Here is a 21,419-nt window from a genome sequence, read left to right on the forward strand (position 1 = left end):
AGCCCTTATTGGGAATTGCAACTTGTGATATTTCTATCAGGATTTAACTATGTGATTTTTGAGTCAAACTCATTGACCTTTGTTTCATGAGTAGTGTTTCAACATGAATCCATCCCTCATGAGAATAAATGGAACACTTAGCACTCATTGGATCTAGGTGATGCTCACAAGGGTCAGGACTTCCTGAGAGGTCACCCATCCCAATACTACTCCAGCCTGAGCATGCTTAACTATGAAGTTTCCTCCATGGTTAAACCCAAAGCTTGCAACCCCATTTACAAAACTTTTAAGTGTTGTGCCTTATGAGCCATTCATTAGGAAGCCCCTTAAGCTCATCAATTGATAAGTAGGAGATTCACCCCAGTGAGCATCACCTAGATCCAATGAGTGCTAAGTGTTCCATTTATTCTCATGAGAGATGGATTCATGTTGAATCACTACTCATGAAACATGGGTCAATGAGTTTGACTCAAAAATCACACAATTAAATCCTAATAGCAATATCACAATTTGACTTGTTGTGGAAATTATCTCCTACTTCTCAATTAATAAGCTTAAGGGGATTTATAATGAATGACTCATAAAGCACAACACTTGGTGAAGGTTTTGAAAATGGGGTTGCAAGCTTTGGGTTTAACCATGGAGGAAACTCTGTAGTTAAGCACGCTTAGGCTGGAGTAGTACTAGGATAGGTGACCTCCCAGGAAGTCTCGGTGCTTCACCCCTGTGAGCATCACCTAGATCCAATGAGTGTTAAGTGTTCCATTTATTCTCATGAGAGATGGAATCATGTTGAATTACTACTCATGAAACATGGGTCAATGAGTTTGACACAAAAATCACATAGTTAAATCATGATAGCAATATCACAATTTGACTTGCTGTGGAAATTATCTCCTACTTATCAATTGATGAGCTTAAGGGGATTTCTAATGAATGGCTCATAAGGCACACCACTTGGTGAAGGTTTTTCAAATGGAGTTTTAAGCTTTGGGTTTAACCATGGAGGATAATTTGTAGTTAAGTATGCTTAGACTAGAGTAGTATTGGGATGGGTGACCTCTCGGGAAGTCCTGGTGCTTCACCCTTATGAGCATCACCTAGATCCAATGAGTGCTAAGTGTTCCATTTATTCTCATGAGAGATGGATTTATATTGAATCACTACTCATGAAACATGGTTCAATGATTTTGACTCAAAAATCACACAATTAAATCTTGATAGAAATATCACAATTTGACTAGTTGTGGAAATTATCTCCTACTTATCAACTGCAACTTTTTAATATCAAACCATAACTTTATGGGGAATTATCTACTTCTCAAGTCTTTTCCTTTTCATTATATCACAATTTGGTACATTCAGTATGGAAAAAGCATGGAAATTTCATCATCTACTATTATTATTTTGGCACAAGCATTTTAGGCAATAGATTTTGTAAATATTTTCTAGTCATTATCATTGGTGTAACATTTCAATAATAAATTTGGTAAATATTTATCGTTGATTTTTACAATATGCATAGAAAATAGAGTACTATGGTGCAGTGCAAGGTATAATGGTAGCAAAAAGCTTGTCAGAAAATAGAGTTCCTAATTTTATGATAATGGAGGCAATGAGTCAAATTAGCGGGCATGTCTATCAATGGTGATTTGGAGAGCATACAGTAGAATCAAGCATTGATTGGATGCAGGGTGTTGGTCCAAATTTATGAAATTCAATTTTGGCATTGACCACAAAATATAATATTTGCACTTGCGATTTTGATTATAGCAACATTAAGTTCAATATTTATGATCAAAGGTAAATATTATTCAAATCAATTTATGTAAAAATATTCCTTCATTTTAGCTGAAATTTATTGTTAAGACAAATAACATTTTTGATAATTGGAAAAAAAAAAGCATAAAAGTAGAATCCACTAACTACAATTTGGCTCACAAAGCATCCATCATTGCTATAGGTTGAGAAAACATTTTAATTACTCTAGAACTATAAGAAAAGTTTAAATATTTTGTAGGGATTACAAAAATTTTAAGATCTTTTGTTGATATTTTACTAATTTGAGGTATTGTATTATTGTTTCAAAGTTGGTTTGTCACCCATCAAATTGGAAATACATTATATCATGCATGACTTTGACATGATAGGTATGGAGTCAGTCTTCAACATTTTGCATACATTTCAATGATATATTTTCCTGCTGCAAACTTTGAATTTCAATGATATATTTGACATGGAATTTTAATGATATTTGGTTATGCTTGTTTCAGTGTGGTTGATGAGTATTTTCCAATGTCTATCTCAATGCATTTGACTGGAAACATTTATTCATGTATAATCAAGGTATTGGTCAAGATTTCAATTGATGGATCTTTAAAGTCAAACATGCATCCAATAAATTAAATAGAGTGTTTCAAAACAATTGTTTTTTAATTTATATATGTACGTACATATATATACACACACATATATACATACATGCATATATACATACACACACACACATATATAAACACACACACACACACACACACACACACACACACACACACACACACACACGCACACACACATACATGTTGAAAATGATTGAGTAAGATTGACAAAGGGAGAGATTGATATACATGTTTCAATCATTGTTTTGTCACTAATGTCAAACTTGTTAAACTTACTGTTTGCTGGTCAGACAATTGCTTAAAAGATTCAAGTACTATCACTTAGTTGATTGATGAAGAGGATTTGATCAATAAGAGGTAATAGCAACACCTAGAGGAAAGGCTGAGTTATGCTTATGTAATGAAGTACAAGGACCAGTTAAGATAGTTGTAACATGATGCATTGTTTATCTACTTAAGTTTATAAATGTTGGCTACACTAAGAAAGAATAGAAGAACATGTAATATAGAATTTGTCTACTAAGCTTGATCGAGTGGATAGTAGGTGCCAACCAAAGTCAATGCAAGCCGAGTAGAAAATTAGTTGGAGCTGAGTAAATGCAAATTCTAGTGGATGCCGAGCAAGTTAGTTGATGCCAAGTAAATTTTAGTTGGTGCCAAGCACCAGTAAACTTTAGTTGGTACCGAGTAATTTCATAGAGGATGTCGAGCATAAAAAATAAGATAGTGTTGAGCTATTGCAATATTTTATAGATCATAGATTTGATGAATTTGAGTTGACAAGTTTTTTTTCTTGGATTTTGTGAACTTGGTGGAAGATAAGGATGATGCGCTGGTGACACAGAATTCTATGTAAATCGTTTCTAGGTGAATCTAAAGAGGATCAAAGGAGAACTTTCTAGAAGAGATATGGAATATGGGGTAGATACATTGTATCCTACCTAACCCTAAAATGGATGATGGAGAATGAGCATAAAAAGATCTTAATTTCCTATAAATAGGATGGATGGTCATGAAGCAAAGGTTGTCATGTGTGAGAACCTAAGGGAGAAGGAGACATAAGGGTTTGCTTCATCAAGTGACCTAAGAGAAGAGGTTGCAATGGCATGTTGAGGAAGAAGGCTTAAGGAGATGAATACTTGAAGGGTGAACAAGCTATCAGAGTTGCAATGAGTATAAGCCAAGTAGAATGGAGGACTGACACTAAGATCTAAAATTTGCAACTATAGTTGTAAGTTTGTATCAGATCAAGCCTTACTATTACTCTCTAGCAATTGTAATTAGTTTAGGTAAAATCCTTTGGATTATGGTTGACCTAATAGTCATTTGTAAATCCTTTAACTAGGTGACACTCCAAGTGAGTGATCATAATTTCTCTAGCAAGGCTCACTCCTAATAGGGTCATTGAAATCCTTTAACCACTCACATTTAATAGTGTCTATTGTAACCTTTAACAGGGTTGGCCTTTCACAAGGCATCACTTCAGAAAAACAAAAAAGTGGTAGCATGTTACTAGTGGTTTTTTCCAAATTGGGTTTCCACATAAATCATTGTGTTATGTGTGTTGCTAAATCTGTTATGTTTCATGCTTTACATTTCTACAAGTTGATTTGATAGTAAGCTGCAAGTTTTAAGTTATTGCATAATATTATGGATGCATGCATAATGGGAAATATTTTATGGGTTCACTAAGCTGTAAAAAGTTTTATTTGTACATTTGGACCTTGGATAACTAATTCACCCCCCCTCTTAGTTATTCTAAAGAATTCCAACAATTGGTATTAGAGCATTGGTTGCTTAAGAGGACTAGTTTGAAGGTACTAGAAGCACAAAGATCAAGATGTCTAAAAGAGAAGTGCCCAAGCTTAATAGAGATAACTTTATTACATGGAAAATTTTGATGAAGCTACACCTTGGAGGAATTGGAGGTCATGCACAATCTACCATTACTATTGAACATGTGGATCCTGATGGAGCCCTGACTGCTGAAGATTTGAAGAAGAAGAAAGAACACAACTAGGCAATGTTGGAGATTGCCTCTGCCCTAAGTTATGCTGAATTTGATGATATCAAAGGCCATGACATTGCAAAGAAACTGTGGGATTGCCTAGCCACTATCTATGGAGGAGACAAGAATGTACAAAGAGCCAAATTTGAGAATCTTAGAGGTAAGTTTGATGACATGAGAATGGAAGAAGGTGAGAATATTGCTCAATATGTTGCTAGGATAAAAGAAGATGTTAGTGAAATAAAGGGAGATACTAATCATATAGATGATGATAGTGTGTTAAGTAAAGTCTTGAGGACATTACTGCATGTCTATTCTGTTAGAGTCACTACTATTCAAGAACTAAGATGCATACCAGGGAATGATCTAACCCTTGAAGGTCTGGTAGATAGGCTCACTACTTTTGAGCTATCTAACTTTGATAATTACAAACCTAAGAGTCTTGAATCTACTTTCCAAGCTAAACTATTGTTGAAGGATTTTGAAGAGGCCATCAAGTAGAAGAAGAAGAGAAAGGTAAAATGTGTGTCTAGTGACAGTGACACTGATGAGGAAGATGTTGATCATCTTGAAGCATTTCTGGCAAGAAGATTTCATAGAGGTAAAGGGAAGTTTAAAGGTAAGTTACCTATCATTTGTTTTAATTGTGATGAGGTTAGTCATATTGCTGCTAGATGTCCATAGAAGAAGAATCATAAAGGTGGTGACAAATACAAGAGCACCAGAGATGATGACAACAAGGACTGCAGAGACAAAGCAAAGAAGTCATGCTATATTGTTGAAGAGGAAACTATGGATGAATCTGATTATCATGATGATGAAGTTTTGTATGTTGCAATGAAGGATGAATCTAATGAAGATGAGACAACTACACTCGTGACATGTGTAAATAAGAATGATAGATGGATCATTGATAGTGGGTGTTCACATCACATGCCTAGAGACAAAAGTTAGTTCATTACCCTAAATTGTTATGAAGGAAATAGTGTAAGATTTGGTAATGATGCACCTTGTTTGATAAAAGGAAAAGGTTCCATCAAACTCACAGATAAGATTTCATGTGACAATGCTTACTATGTTGAAGGACTGAACTATAATCTTTTAAGTGTGTCACAATTGAATAACTTAGGATGTAAGGTTGAGTTTGTGAATAAGACTGCTAAGATATTTGATACTAATGCTAAAATGATTGGAAAGGGATATCAAACTAGAAGTAATCTATTCTATCTTGATATAGAGGATGCTACCTATCTAGTTGTTAAATTTGATGATGTATGGCTATTGCACAAGAGGTTATGTCATGTTAACTTTGATAACTTGGTTAGTATCAGTAACATGAAGAAAGTTAGAGGTTTGCCTAAATTGAAGAAACCTGACAATATAATGTGCAAACAATGTCAGCTAGGCAAAATGAAAAAGTCAAGTTTTAAGAGTAAAATTTATACCTCTAAAGAAATACTAGAGATTGTTCATACTGACTTGTGTGGACCAATAGATGTACAAAGCTACAAAGAAGATAAGTACATCATGTTGTTTGTTGATGATTATTCTAGAATGATGAAAATTATGTTTTTGAAATAGAAATTTGATGCTTTTCAAATGTTTAAGTGGTACTTAGAAAGAGTTGAGAAAGAAATAGGTAAGAGTCTAAAGTGCTTGAGATTAGATAGAGGAGGAGAATTCACATCACATGAGTTTGAGATGTTCTGTAATGACAAAGGAATCAAAAGACAGACATCTGCACCTAGAACACCTCCACAAAATGGAATTTTTTTAAGGAGGAATAGGTTTGTAATGGACTATGCTAGGACACTCATGATGGAGAAGAATGTTGCTTTGAAATATTGGAGAGAAATTATAAGTACAACTTTCTATACCTTGAGCCATGTACAAGTCAAGAAAGGTACACAAACAACACCTTTTGAACTATGGTATGGATATCCACCTATTGTGAAATACTTTAAGGTATTTGGAAGAAAATGCTATATTCTTAAAGATGTTAGGAGTGGAAACTTTGATGCAAAAAGTGAAGAAGGTATATTCTTAGGTTACTCTACAAGAAATAAAGCATATAAGTGTTTAAATACTAACACTAACAAATTTTTGGAAAGTGTAAATGTGAACTTTGATGAATATACAAAAGTACATGAGGCTGAACTAGTGAAGAAAACATAACAATGCAAATCATTTGTATACTTTTATGAAGGTATGCCTACTGAAGAAGATGTTGTAAATCAAGTTGGAAACCAACAATAAGTTTCAGTGACTACTGAGTCACATCCTGTGAATGCCAAGTTACATTCAGGAACCAAGCTACATTTAGATGTTGAGTTACAAAATGAAGTGAATGCACATTCTAACTCCGATGTTGGTGCATATGAAATAAATGCTAAGATACTTGACAGAGATGCACATAGTGATTCATAAGCTGAAATAGAGAATGAAGAAACAAGAGCAGAGCCAAGATTGGAAAAATATGTCAAAAGACATCATCTTACTGAACAAATCATTGGAGATAAAAATGTGAAGCCAATGACAATAAATAGATTGAGAAGTGATACGTGTTTTCTGAGCATAAAGGAGCCCAAATTAGTAAGAGATGCATTGAAAGATATTGACCGGAGTAAAGCCATGGAAGAAGAGATTGAACAAATTCAGAAGAACAAAACATGGAGTCTAGTTGCTAGACCAGAAGACAAAAATGTGATTGGCACCAAGTGGGTATTTAGAAACAAGCTAGATGAAAATGATGAAGTCACAAGAAACAAAGCAAGATTAGTTTGCAAGGGATATGCACAAGAAGAAGGAATTGACTATGGTGAGACATTTGGCCCTGTTGCAAGAATGGAAGGAGTAAGAATTCTACTTTCTTATTCTGCATACAAAGATTGTAAGGTTTATCAAATGGATGTTAAGTCTGCATTTCTGAATGACATATTGGAGGAAGAATTTTACATAGAATAGCTAGAAGGATTTGTTGATGTTAACAATAAGAACATGGTATGTAGACTTCACAAAGCTCTATATGGTTTAAAAAAAGCACCAAGAGCATGGTATGTGAGACTTCATAAATATCTTGTGAAGATTGGATTTGAGAGGACCGATGATAACAAAAATCTATACATGAAGACAGATAAAGGAAAAGGTATTTTGATATTTGAAATTTTTGTTGATGGTATCATATTTGGAGATCAAGATGCTTTATGTAAGGATTTTGCAAATCAGATGAAGCAAGAATTTGAAATGTCTATGTTTGGAGAGATCAAATTTTTTTTGGGTTTGCAAATATATCAGATGAAATATGGTATATACATCACTCAGTCAAAGTATGTGAAAGAGATATTGAAGACTTTTGGATTGGAGGATTCCAAACCAGTAAGTACACCTATGGTGACAACACACAAGTTGTCAAAGAATGATGATTCCACTAAGGTGAATCAAACATTATACTGGTCTATGATTGGGAAGTTGCAATATGTTGTACATAGAAGACCTGAAATTGCATTATTTGTAAGGATAGTTGCAAGATTCTCTATTAATCCTAGGAAGAATCACTTAATGACTATGAAGAGAATAATGAGATATCTGAAAGGAACACATGAGTTTGGTCTATACTATAAGAAGAACGAGAAATTTGAATTGAGAGCCTATACTGATGCTTATTGGGCTAGAGACATTGATGACAAAAAGAGCACCAGTGGAGGAGCATTTTTCTTAGGAAAAATGCTAGGTACATGGACTGGTAAGAAATAAAACTGCACCTCACAGTCTACTGCTAAAGCTGAATATGTTGTTGCTGTTGTGGATCAAACAACTACTCAAAGGAATGAAGGAAGAGATCAAAAAACCTGTGAGATTTTATTGTGATAATATAAGTGCTATAAACATATCAAAGAATCCAGTGATGCACACAAAGACTAAGCACATTGCAATCAAGTATCATTATGTGAGAGAGTTAGTCCAAGATAAATAGGTGAAGATGGAATATGTTAACACAGAGGAGAAAATTGCTGATATCTTCACAAAAGCATTAACTAAGGATGCTCATGAGCATCTAAGAGATAAATTAGGGGTGATACCCCTATCTAAGGCTATCTAAGTAACAAGGGGAGTGCCCTGCATCAAATTGGTTGATTGCCATATGTTACAAATTGATGTAGAGGATCTTACTTTAGGATATGCCTAAAGTAAAAAAAGAGCTAAGTATCCAAATCAGTCACTAGTAAGGTGATAGAGGGAGCAATTGGAGAAGTTGGAGAAATTGAACAGGTTCATATTTGCATGTCTTAAAGATGACAAAGTTTTTGGTATATGTCTTTGGCATTGTTGTCAAAGAGGGAGATAATGTTGCTGATCAACAATATTACTAAAGAGGGAGACATCCAGAGATTGCTAGCAAAGAGGTTAATGATATGTTGATATTGTTGATATTGCTAACCAGAGAGGAAGAGAGTACAAGAAAAAGAGAGAAATGTTGATCTACCTAGTCAGAGGGAGATATAAGTGAAGAAACACAAAGGGAGTTATAAGAAAGTGTTTTTGTAACTAATCAGAAGATGGAAGTTGCTGATAGAGGGAGTAATGCAAACCAATTTTTTTTTGGTATTGAATTACTATTTTAACCTAGTTAGATTGATTGAACAAGATCTTCATCATTTGATTGTTTGTGGGTTGATGAGTTTGGTTTTCCATCAATGCCAAAGCGGGAGATTGTTGAAAATGATTGAGCAAGATTGACAAAGAGAGAGATTGATATACATGTTTCAATCATTATTTTGTCACTAATGTCAAACCTACTAAACTTACTGTTTGTTGGTAAGACAATTGCTTATAAGATTCAAGTACTATCACTTAGTTGATTGATGAAGAGGATTTGATCAATAAGAGGTAACAACAACACCTAGAGGAAAGGTTGAGTTATGTTTATGTAATGAAGTACAAGGATTAGTTAAGATAATGGTAACATGATGCATTTTTTATCTACTTAAGGTTACAAATGTTGACTACACTAAGAAAGAATAGAAGAACATGTAATATAGAATTTGTCTACTAAGCTTGACCGAGTGGATAGTAGGTGCCGAGAAAAGTCAGTGCAAGCTAAGTTAAAAATCAATTGGAGCCGACTAAATGCAAATTCTAGTGGATGTCAAGCAAGCTAGCTGATGTCGAGTAAAGTTTAGTTGGTGTTGAGCACCAGTAAACTTTAGTTGGTGCCGAGTGATTTCATAGAGGATGCCGAGTCACCCAATATGTGCAAAGCATCAAAAATAAGATAGTGTTGAGCTACTACATTATTTTAAAGATCGTAGATTTGATGAATTTGAGTTGACAAGTTTATTTTCTTGGATTTTATGAACCAGGTGGAGGATAAGGATGATGAGCTGGTGGCACAAAATTCTATGTAAACCATTTCTAAGTGAACCTAAAGAGGATCAAAAGAGAACTTTCTAGAAGAGATATGGAATATGGGGTAGATACATTGTATCCTACCTAACCCTAAAATGGACAATGGAGAATAAGGAAAAAAAGATATTAATTTTCTATAAATAGTATTACGACCTGCCAAGGGATCCAAAGGAATTAACCTAAAGTTTTACTAAATTTACCAAGCATTTTTTTATTTTTAAAACAAGAACGATAACATCATACACATCAAACTAGTGTTACCCTGGCACGAGGGTGCGGCGGTGCGGGGGGACGTCGGGATGAGTTTCGGGTGCGGGAAAAAAAAAACCTCAATTTGGGGACGGCGAGGGGATGGCAGGGGTACAGCGGTGGGGGAGCAGAGGGGGGGTTGGGGGGGTAGGGGAGGAGGGGGAGTGGAGGGAGGGGGTTGCATAGTATATATAATATATATGACTGAAAATGTTAATTATGAAATGATACTTCAATATATTATGCAACATTAACATACCAAATATAGTTGAATACAATGAAAAGAAAAAATTGAAATGTGATTCACAAACCATAAGTTCAAACTTGAAACTTGAAACTTCATAACCATTACTAATGACCATTTAACAAATCAACTTAGTTCAAGATGCAAGATTCAAAATTCATTCTTCAAATATGATTCTATGAATATCATATATCATAAAGATGCTCATGATGACAATGAGCTGAATAGCATGAAACAATGAAATAATAATAATGTATTATAGCCATATCAAAGTGAGTACCCATGAAGCACCCTGCAAGCACCCGAGAAGCACCCAGGAAGCACCTCACGAGCACCCAGGAAGCACCCTACAAGCACTCTAGAAGCACCCAGGAAGCACCTAGCGAGCACCCAGGAAGCACCCACGCACCCAAGCACCCTGGAAGCACCCAACCACTACGTCTTCCCCGGGTGCTTGACTGGTGTAGCGGGGGTGCGACAGCAGAAAAACTCTCGGTGGGGGTACTCGGGTGCGTGATGCACCCGCACCGGGTGCTTACGTGCACCGAGTGCATACACCCAGGTTACATTGCATCAAACATATAGTCACAGAAGCAATGACATACAATCAACTCTAAGTATACATAACAGGTACATTCCTTAAGGATCCCATGTTGTTGAATCACACTAATTTTTAATTGAAACTAAGTCTAACAACCACCACATCCATATGAATTATAGAAAGTCCAAAGTCCATAATATTCATTTGTTCCGAATGCCTCTTGGAAAATGAGATTCAGAATGCTCAATCCTCCACTGTACATGTCACAAGGTATGAAAAGCTCACAAGAACATACATATGTAGAAATAAAGATGCATCATCCTCATTGAATTTATGATACAAGTACAATAAAGTAAATGAAACTAATAACATACATGAAACATCCATCTATCAATAAGGATATAACAATCATCGTATAAGATATCCATCCATCATAAAATACAATTAATCTAAGTGCGCGGTTCCTCCCAACCGTCAATAGCATCATTAGACCATCATGGGCCCTAGCCATCCCTCCACGTGTAACATCCCAAGTCATCGAAGAGATCATTGGTATTATCATAGTAGGGATGTCACTCCTAAAACATACTACATCATATGCAGAAAGAAATCTAACATGCTACAATATATACATAAGAAATCTAATCATGTAAAATAAAGCATAAGATATAACACCCATCATAATGATCTGAGAACAAAAGGAAGGTAAATGCCAACAAAGAATGTGCTGGAGAAGATAGGCTCAAGTCAAAATCCACATGTCAAGAGTACATCATCCAAAAATTTCCAATCATCATCAATGAAAGTAAATAGCCATAATAAACACATTCAACAATAAGTACACCACCAAAGGTACACACAAACTCTATAGAGGAGACTTAGGCTACATTCTAGGGAGTGTCGTCACATGGCTTCTTGAGTTACCTTGGACTGGTCCCTCAATAGACCCCAGACCCTCAAGCGTTGAGTTACCCTAGACTAGTTACTCTGAATCTCGAACCCTCAACATGGCACATGTGGAACTAGAAAGCCCTCTCACGAAGATGAGGTAATCATCCCATTCCCATCCTTAGTCTATACAAGCACTCAAGGTACGGGCGGGTCAAATATCCCTAACTTATCTTTTTAGTGTGTTTCTCCAAAATTATTAATTACTAGATTATCACTTATTATTTAACTTGCAATAGGTTACCCTGGTACTGACCACTTTGGGCCTCAGACCCCTACTGCAAGCCACTCCCAAAGACATGTACCTAGACAACCTCTCTTAAGAACATAATACATAGTTGTGTCGCATACCACATTATTCATAATAATCAAACTCAGTTCCTTAACAAGAAACTTGACAAAAAGATGATACTTCTGCCCAAGTGCACATAAATGCTCCACAAGGTAAACCTCATAAGTGCAATTTTCAATTTGAATCATAGGACATATTATGACATCTAGCCACATAATAGTAAGAAAACATCTCACAAAACCTCTGGTGTACACTTATGAAATCACAAATCCAGAATCATATAAATCACCTCATTCATAAACAAATGATTGGAAAGCATCAAAAGATATCCCACTATATTCACATCAGTTCTCTATGAGCAACTGGAAAGCACCAAAAAGATAATCATAACATTCACAACAATTCTTTACAAACAACTGAAAAACATCAAATGATAACTCGCAAGATCCATCGTTCTCAACAGGTAATCGAAAAAGTATCTCATGATAATTCTGAATGAAGACTCCAAAGTGAACAAGTCAAACATGACATCATCAAGAACAAATCATTCAAGGGTAAAATGTAATTTCATGTTTTGGTTTTATTTGAAACACAATATCAGTTCATAGCAAAGTTCCAATTTTCAATTCAATGTGAGTTTCCAAATCTAAAGAGGTACATCTTACTCGAAATAGTTTTAACCCTTTCCCATATTTGATAAGAGTCCATTTACCCCACTTGATTTAAATCAATTTTTAAAAATAATCTAGGGCAAGCTATTCATTTAACTTATTGAAGCAAATAACTCCGATCCAAACAATAATACTAAGAATAATGTTAGAGTACATCTATAACATTCATTTGATTAAATTTAATTAAACAAACTTTAAATTAAATTGATTAACGATTATCAAAATCCAAATGCTTAATCTTACTACCTCAACAATTATTAGTCACAAATAATTAATAAAATTGTGATATGAATATCAAGATTTAACTGTGGGATTTTTGAGTCAAACTCATTGACCCATGCTTCATGAGTAGTGATTCAACATGAATCCATCTCTCATGAGAATAAATGGAACACTTAGCACTCATTGGATCTAGGTGATGCTCACAGGGGTGAAGCACCGAGACTTCTCGGGAGGTCACCTATCCCAGTACTAGTCTTGGGAAGTCCCGGTGCTTCACCCCTGTGAGCATCACCTAGATCCAATGAGTGCTAAGTGTTCCATTTATTCTCATGAGAGATGGATTCCTATTGAATCACTACTCATGAAGCATGGGTCAATGAGTTTGACTCAAAAATCACACAGTTAAATCTTGATATTCATATCACAATTTGACTTGCTGTGGAAATTATCTCCTACTTATCAATTAATAAAATTATCAATAATTTTATTAATTAAAATTTAGCTAATACTAAATGCATCACTACTTATAATGAATTATAACAAAACTTCTTCATTATTTTTTATTGAAATAATAATAAATAATTATAAAAATCTTATTAGATAATTATAAATTCAATCTTAAAATTCATTTACAATAATAAAAAACTAGTTCCAAAATCTATTTGAATTGTTTCGAGTAAATGAATCATATGAGCTGTGATGATTCATCAGAGGAATGTCTCGTACATTGGTTTTTATTGAAAACTGGCCTAAGATTTGATTAGTCTATGAAATACTAATTTATATTCAAATGTTTGCTGAAGGAGTGGCTCAAGAATCAAGTGGGTTGGAGGAATGATATTCATATTTAGATGGGCTGTTGAGGTTATAAACAATTAAAACATGTGTCATTGGAAGCATTATACAATGTCCAGGTGGGTTATGAAGGAATCTTATTCAAACTCACTGTTAAAGAATGACTCATAACCAAATAGAGTGTAGACCTCACGCCAAATTGGAAAATAGAAATAGAACAATAGAATGTAGGTGTAGATTTATTTATTTTTTTTGAAATGAGGATTACACATTTAATTCTTAGATACTGAAGAAAGAACAAAATTACCAAAATCTATCAACAACTAAAGTAGTTAATATTAAATTGCAGGATAAATGCTTATTGGCCCCATCATCTGAAGGGTTTTGCTAAAAAACCTAGCAGGCATCCAAATTTCTCAAACTTCTCTCTGCCAACTGAACATAAACTTCATAATAATAAGGAAGAAGGAAAAAATTAAAAAAAACAATTATTAACATCTAAGTTTCACATGGCTTAACTAATATAACCCTGTCGGCTTTTCAATAAAAAAAGGGCCATGCAATTAAAATCGCAGGCATGCATGGTTAATCTGCCATCCATGGGAATAGTGGGGGGGTAGGAAAGGATCTTATTTGGAACAAGTTTGTTTCCAAGATATATTTGCTACGCACAATACTCCCATTCCCTCCTAGATAGCTCTTTTTAAAAATGAGAATATAATCCAAAACATCTGATTTTGGCAACAACTCACACATACCATCTCAAACGCTTCCAAATACATCCTTCAAAAATGTGAACATAAAACCAACACATCCGATTGTGTCAAAGCTGGCCTAACATAGTTCAAACTAGGATTAAGCTAAGCTCATAAGTTAGCGAGGATTGATCATTATACATGGTGATCAACCTAACTTACTGCTACACCATAGTTATATAACATTGGTTTTTGCATACCAGAGCAGGTGCTACAAAACTTTCATGTCAAACTTTTGTGTGTACAAGCTGATGCAATGGTTCATCTAGATATAAGGAAGATGAATTGACGATCTCCAAAATCATATAAGAGAATAGTAAGGATGGTGACAGTCACATAGACAGGGTATGGGAACAGTTGACGGGCATATGATGCTAAAGGTCGTTCCACTACTTTCATTAGGGACAAGAAAACAAAGTGTAAACCATGCAAAATTGGTGGTATGGTTATTCCTTAGCGATTGAATCATGGAAAGGCTTAGTTCAATAGTTTCGCAGGGTAAATAAAATCCCAATGACTATCATCTTTTCTCCTTGAGACATGAAAATGTCCTCGTAAATTATCAATTCGAGGTCAGAATGAAGCAGTTGATTATATTTTAGCTGGCTTTCCCTAGGCGAGACCGTAGGTACCTAGCTAGGTGCTAGCATAGTGACAGTTAAAAGAAGAATGCATGTACGAATTGGAAAGTGGAATCGATGAATTTCTCAAAGTGTTGTTTGAGTGTATAGGAGACTTTGAAAGCCTTGGTCAGGTGAAGAGCATAGTCGAAGATGTCAATAGTCAACCAAGGTCAACAACCTTGAGGAGTTGGCTTAAGAGCCAAGGTCAAATCGTCCAACATGCTAAAGATGAGCATCATCAGTACGAAGAAGAAAATCACCAATGCTTGTGTTAGATGCCCAAACTCAGTAAAAAAAAACTCCACAGTTAACTATTAAGAAATTATGATATAAAGTTGCAGAGAGCTTTAAAATAGCTTTCATGTTTTAAAATTTATTTGCATGCAATGGCTGTAGCGTTAGAGATCTTCTAATAATTTTCAAGGAGATGTATGAGTTAACAGATATAATGATAAAGAGGGCTGAGTAATTCGATCTATTCCATGGAATGGTTAATGTACACTTCCACTTATTCAATGGGCTGAGTAGTAACCAAAAACATCTACTTATTTGGAAACAAATACCGAACAACTCTTCCACTTATTCACTACGGATATGAGAACATTCAATCCTACTAGCAGTAATAACATTCACTGTTACAACATAAATTGCATTGGAATATATATTCACTAACCTCAAACCAAATCTCGTGCAAAAAAAATCCCTTCTCCAACATTCGCAGCCCTTCCAAAAACCTCTCCCCCCAAAGAGATTAGGAGTGCCTGAAGATAAAGACTCCTCAAGAAGCACTTGGAATCCTCTAGAAGCAACCAAGAGATAAGTGTTGACAACTAAGCACGAGCCTCATCCTACCTTCTAGATAAATGAATAAGAATGATAAGGTTGTAGACACCATGTGCTTAATTGGTACGCTAACTCCTGTGTTGTAGACAACTTGTGCATCAAGGAGGTATGCATACTTCTAGGTGAACAATTATTAAAATAATTCATAGTACTTTATTTAATATTCACCTGACCCTTTTTAAATTAATTTATTAATTTTTAAATCTCATGCACTTATCATGCAATCATGACATTTCAATAAATTAATTTATTTTTCCACTTTAAAATTTATTTTTTTGAAACTTAATTTATGAAAATATTTACTAACTTAAATAATAATATTATTTAACATTTATTTAAAAATGAACACTAACATATTATTATTAAGTTAAATAAACATTATCACGTTCCAACTTTGAACTTATTAATTTCATCTCCAATTTAATTCTTTTATTTAATTAATTTCCTAGTTAATTAAATAAAATAAAATAATAAAATATCATATTAATTTTCCATTTAATTAAGTCATTAATTAAATCTTTTAATTAGACTTAATTAATAGAAAATACACCAAGGACGCACAAAGTAAAATACAAAAATCCATCATAGCGAAATGCAAACTAGGGTAGGCACTACAAATAGGATGGTTGGTCATGAAGCAAAGGTTGTCATGTGTGAGAACCTAAGGGAGAAGGAGACATAAGGGTTTGCTTCATCAAGTGACCTAAGAGAAGAATTTGTAATGACATGTTAAGCAAGAAGGCTTAAGGAGATGAATGCTTGAAGGGTGAACAAACTATCAGAGTTGCAATGAGTATAAGCCAAGTAGAATGGAGGACTGATACTGAGATTTGAAATTTGCAAGTATAGTTGTAAGTTTGTATCAGATCAAGCCTTACTATTACTCTCTAGCAATTATAATTAGTTTAGGTAAAATCCTTTGGATTAAGGTTGACCTAAAAGTCATTTGTAAATCCTTCAATCGAGTGACACTCCAAGTGAGTGATCAGAAGTCCTCTAACAAGGTTCACTCCTAATAGGGTGATTGAAATCCTTTAACCATGTCACATTTAACAGTGTCTATTGTAACCTTTAATAGGGTTGGCCTTTCACAAAGCATCACTTCAGAAGAGTAAAAAAGTGGTAGCGTGTTACTAGTAGTTTTTCCCAAATTGGATTTCTATGTAAATTATTGTATTATGTGTGTTACTGAATCTATTATGTTTCATGCTTTACATATCTACAAGTTGATTTGACAGTAAGCTGCAAGTTTTAAGTTATTGCATAATCTTATGGATGCATACATAATCGTAAATGTTTTATGGGTTCACTAAGTTGTGAAAAGTTTTATTTGTTCATCTGGACCTTGGATAAGTAATTCACTCCCTCCTCTTAGTTATTCGAAAGAATTCCAACAATACATACATACATATATGTATACATACATAGATATATATGTATACATGTATATACATATATATGTATGTATATATGCATGTATATGTATGCATGTATATACATACACACATACATATAGATACATGCATAGATATATACATATACATACATACATACATACATATACATATATACATATTATACAAAACTCTAGTGGGTTATGAGCTCAACTACACATCGATCGAGAAAGCTTTCCTTGTAGTATTTTTTGCTTCCCAAAAACTACGCCACTATCTTCTGGCACATAAAGTCAAAATCTTGGCAAAAATTGATGCTTTGAAATACCTCCTCAATAAAATAACTCTGAATGGATGACTTGCCAAGTGGGACATGATATTGAGTGAGTTTGATATAGAGTATGTTGATTGCAAGGCCATTAAAGGAAAAGCCATAGAAGACCAGCGGACAGATTCACCATTGGAGGATTCCAACCCTATTTTTGTTGATTTCCCTAATGTACACATTCTTTATATTAAACCACTCACATGGGAACTATACTTTGATGGTTCTTACACTCACTATAGATTAGGTGTAGGAATTTTATTCATCACACCTCAAGGTGTCACCACCCCAAAGTCATACAAGCTCTTTCCTTTATACTAACAACATGGCCGAATATGAGGCTTTATTCCTTGGTATTAAGTTGGCTCTTGAATGGAAATTAACAACAATAGAGGTCTACGAAGACTCCCAATTAGTCATCAATCAAGTCAATGATATATATTAGACCAGGATGAAAATTTAATGCCTTATAAGCAAATGATTGATGCACTAAAAACATGCTTTGTCTAGATCACTTTGAATAGATTTCCAAGGATAAAAATAGGGCAATTGATGCTATGGCTACTTTAGCTTCTTTGCTCTAGTCACCTGATCAACATGAACACTACAAATTCTTGGTAAAAGAGATAGTTCAACCTCCATTTTCCTAGCTAGAATCCCACATAGTTTACCTCATAGAAAACCAAGAATCACCTTGGTACAGTCCCATCTCGAAACATAACTTTATTAGACATGCTTTACGCTACACCTTGGTGGCTGAAATGTTGTATTGTAAGGGTCTCGATGGAACTTTGTTTAGATGTATAGCTCATGACAAATCCAAAGATGCCTCATGAGAGGTTCATGAGGGAACTTTTGGATCTCATTCTAGTGGCTTTAATTTGGTCAAAAAGATTTTTAGAATGGGCTATTTTTGGCCTACCATGGAAAAGGATTCTATTGACTATGTCAAAATCTACAAGTAGTGTTAAATCTATGGTAACTTGATTCATGCGCTTGCACAAGAACTCCATCTTTTAGAAACACCATGAAATTTTTATTAGTGGGGTTTTGATTTGATCGATATGATATAGCCACACTCCTCTAGTGGTCATAAATGGATCATCACAACAACCAAAATATTCACCAAGTAGGTAGAGGAAATGCCACTAACCAATGCCATTGGCAAGTAAAACATTTCATTTATTCTTAATCATATCATTTGTCAATTCTACATACCTCACACCATCTTGATAGACAATGTCCTGTACTTCAAAAACTAGATTCTTGATGAATTATGTGAGAAATTTCATATCATCCACCATTCTTTATCAATTTATTACCCTCAAGGTAATGATCAAGAAGAGGCTACAAACAAGAATATTATCAACATCTTCAAAATAACTATTAACAACTCTGGTTGAGATTGGCACATACAATTGAACCCCAAACTTTGGGCATACATAATAAGTGTTAGAACACCCAGATGGCCACCCATTCTCCTTGGTCTATGGCAGTGAAGCTATTTTACAATTAGAAGTTGAAATCCCATCTTTGAGAGTCACACTACATGATATGTTAACAAACAAAGACTATAGGGTAACTCGCCTAGAACAACTAGAGTTTATGGATGAACATCATAACAAAGCATATGAACATCTTAAAGTGTATCAGATTAGACTTTTCGGCAACTACAACAAAAGGGTAAAACCTCGTGCCTTCCAAATAGGTGATCTTGTTCTTTGAGAGAATTCAAAGAATCAGGCCAATAGAGAAAAGAAAGGGAAATGGGAACCTAACTAAATTGGTCCTTACATAATCACCAAATATTTTGGGACAAACACCTGTAAACTTGTAGACTACAATGACGAAGAGTTAGTCGAGTCCCTCAATAGCATGCATCTCAAAAGATTTTATGTATAAAGCCCTGAGCGACTACCACATATCTAAAAAATAACAAAAAAAACCAAAAAATATATTTAAAAAAGAAGAAGATATTCTTGTATAAAAAGGATTTAGAGATAACATCTTTCAACTTTCCTCAAACAACATCAGTCCTTCAATGTGCAAAATTAAACAAAAGGGGCTATGGTAAATAGTTCATTTTGTGCCCCTCACACCAATTTTTCTTCTTTGTGGTCTCTCCATTGCTTGCTTCAACACTACCTAGTGCAATTAATAGAGGATAGGAAAAAGGGACAAGAGGTACTAAACTAGAATTAATTGTACACATACTCAATTGAGACATGCTTGTGGATTTCTAATCAATGATTTCTTAGTGTTAGAAATAGCTCATAGCAGACACAAACAATGAGAAGACATGGAGTGAATCAAAGGGCACATAGAGTTTGATTATGTTTTAAGATACCAAAGACATGAATTACAAGAAGATTAGTGCACATCTCAAACTTGTAAAACATATCATGGCTCCCATGTGGTCCCAAAAATTCATTCTAGCCTCCATAAATACCCATGTGCTCCCAAATATTCAATTAAGCCTCCATAAATACCCATGTGGTCCCAAAAACCCATTTAAACCTCCATAAATATCCATATGGTCCCAAAATTCTATTTTAGCCTCCATAAATACCCATGTGGTCCCAAAAATCCACTTTAGCCTCCATAAATACCCATGTGGTCCCAAAATTATTTTTGGCCTCTGTGTGTTGAATACAATTGGTTAATTGTGTATTGTATTTAATGTTACACAAAATTTCATAACTTTACCATTCAATGCATGCCAATCTCACTCGAGCATGGAAGAAAATTTCCTGTGTCAGACAAGCATTCTAGAGTTTTCCAAATTTAGAAGATAGTAACTACCAAGTTAATTCGGGTGTCAAAGAGAAGTTCACAACAAATGAGTGTTAATCGAGATCACTTGGTTAATGAAGGAAAGTTGGATGGAACCAGTGTTAATCGAGCTCACTCTGTTACCACAGAAATTTTTTGAAGATGCAATGTTAATCAAGTTCACTTGGTCAGCATAGAAAAATCAGTTTTGAGTTAGTGACTACCGAGTAGGGTCGGCTAACGAAGGATTTTCTTGTTTTGGCATATTGAGTTCAATAGATTTTTTTTGTTGGTTCTAGCTAACTGAGGTAATGAATATTAAATATTCTAAGATGTATTCAAGCTAACTTAACAATGTATAAGGTATAAGTACAAGGTCTATTAGAGATAATAGTCCACCAAGATAACTTGGGGGGGGCGGGGGGGGGTGGGGTGGGGTGAATCAATTATTCAACAATTAAAATGTTAAAGCATTTACCCTCTTTAACACACTTAATCATTCAACCAAAGTTAACAACAACCATAAAGATACACATAAACAATTACACCAGATATGTTGACTAGGGAAACTCTTAATCAGAGGGAAAACCCTAGTGGGAATTATGCCCACAAGATAATGTATTAATATGAATATTCCTTATTAGAGGATGGACCCTGTTAGGAGTCTATTACAACATTTAGTACAAAGAGTCCCTATTAGGAGACTTTGAATCCATGTTAGGAGATTCTAACCCTGTTAGGAGTTGTGCCAACCTTGTTAGGAGTTTGTAGAAGGTAGCTGAACCCACTGTCTAAACAGCTTTAGGATCAAATCAATGAACCCACTATCTAATTGATCTCGGTACTATTCCTTTCATAATTATAGATGTGAAATGAGCTTTTACTTCTTCCTCTATCTAGTATGTTGGACTTCTTCTCCTTTAGACCATGCA

Source organism: Cupressus sempervirens, chromosome 4 (assembly GCF_028749045.1).
Source record: "Cupressus sempervirens isolate cs-2001-9-10 chromosome 4, ASM2874904v1, whole genome shotgun sequence".
Taxonomy (NCBI): domain Eukaryota; kingdom Viridiplantae; phylum Streptophyta; class Pinopsida; order Cupressales; family Cupressaceae; genus Cupressus; species Cupressus sempervirens.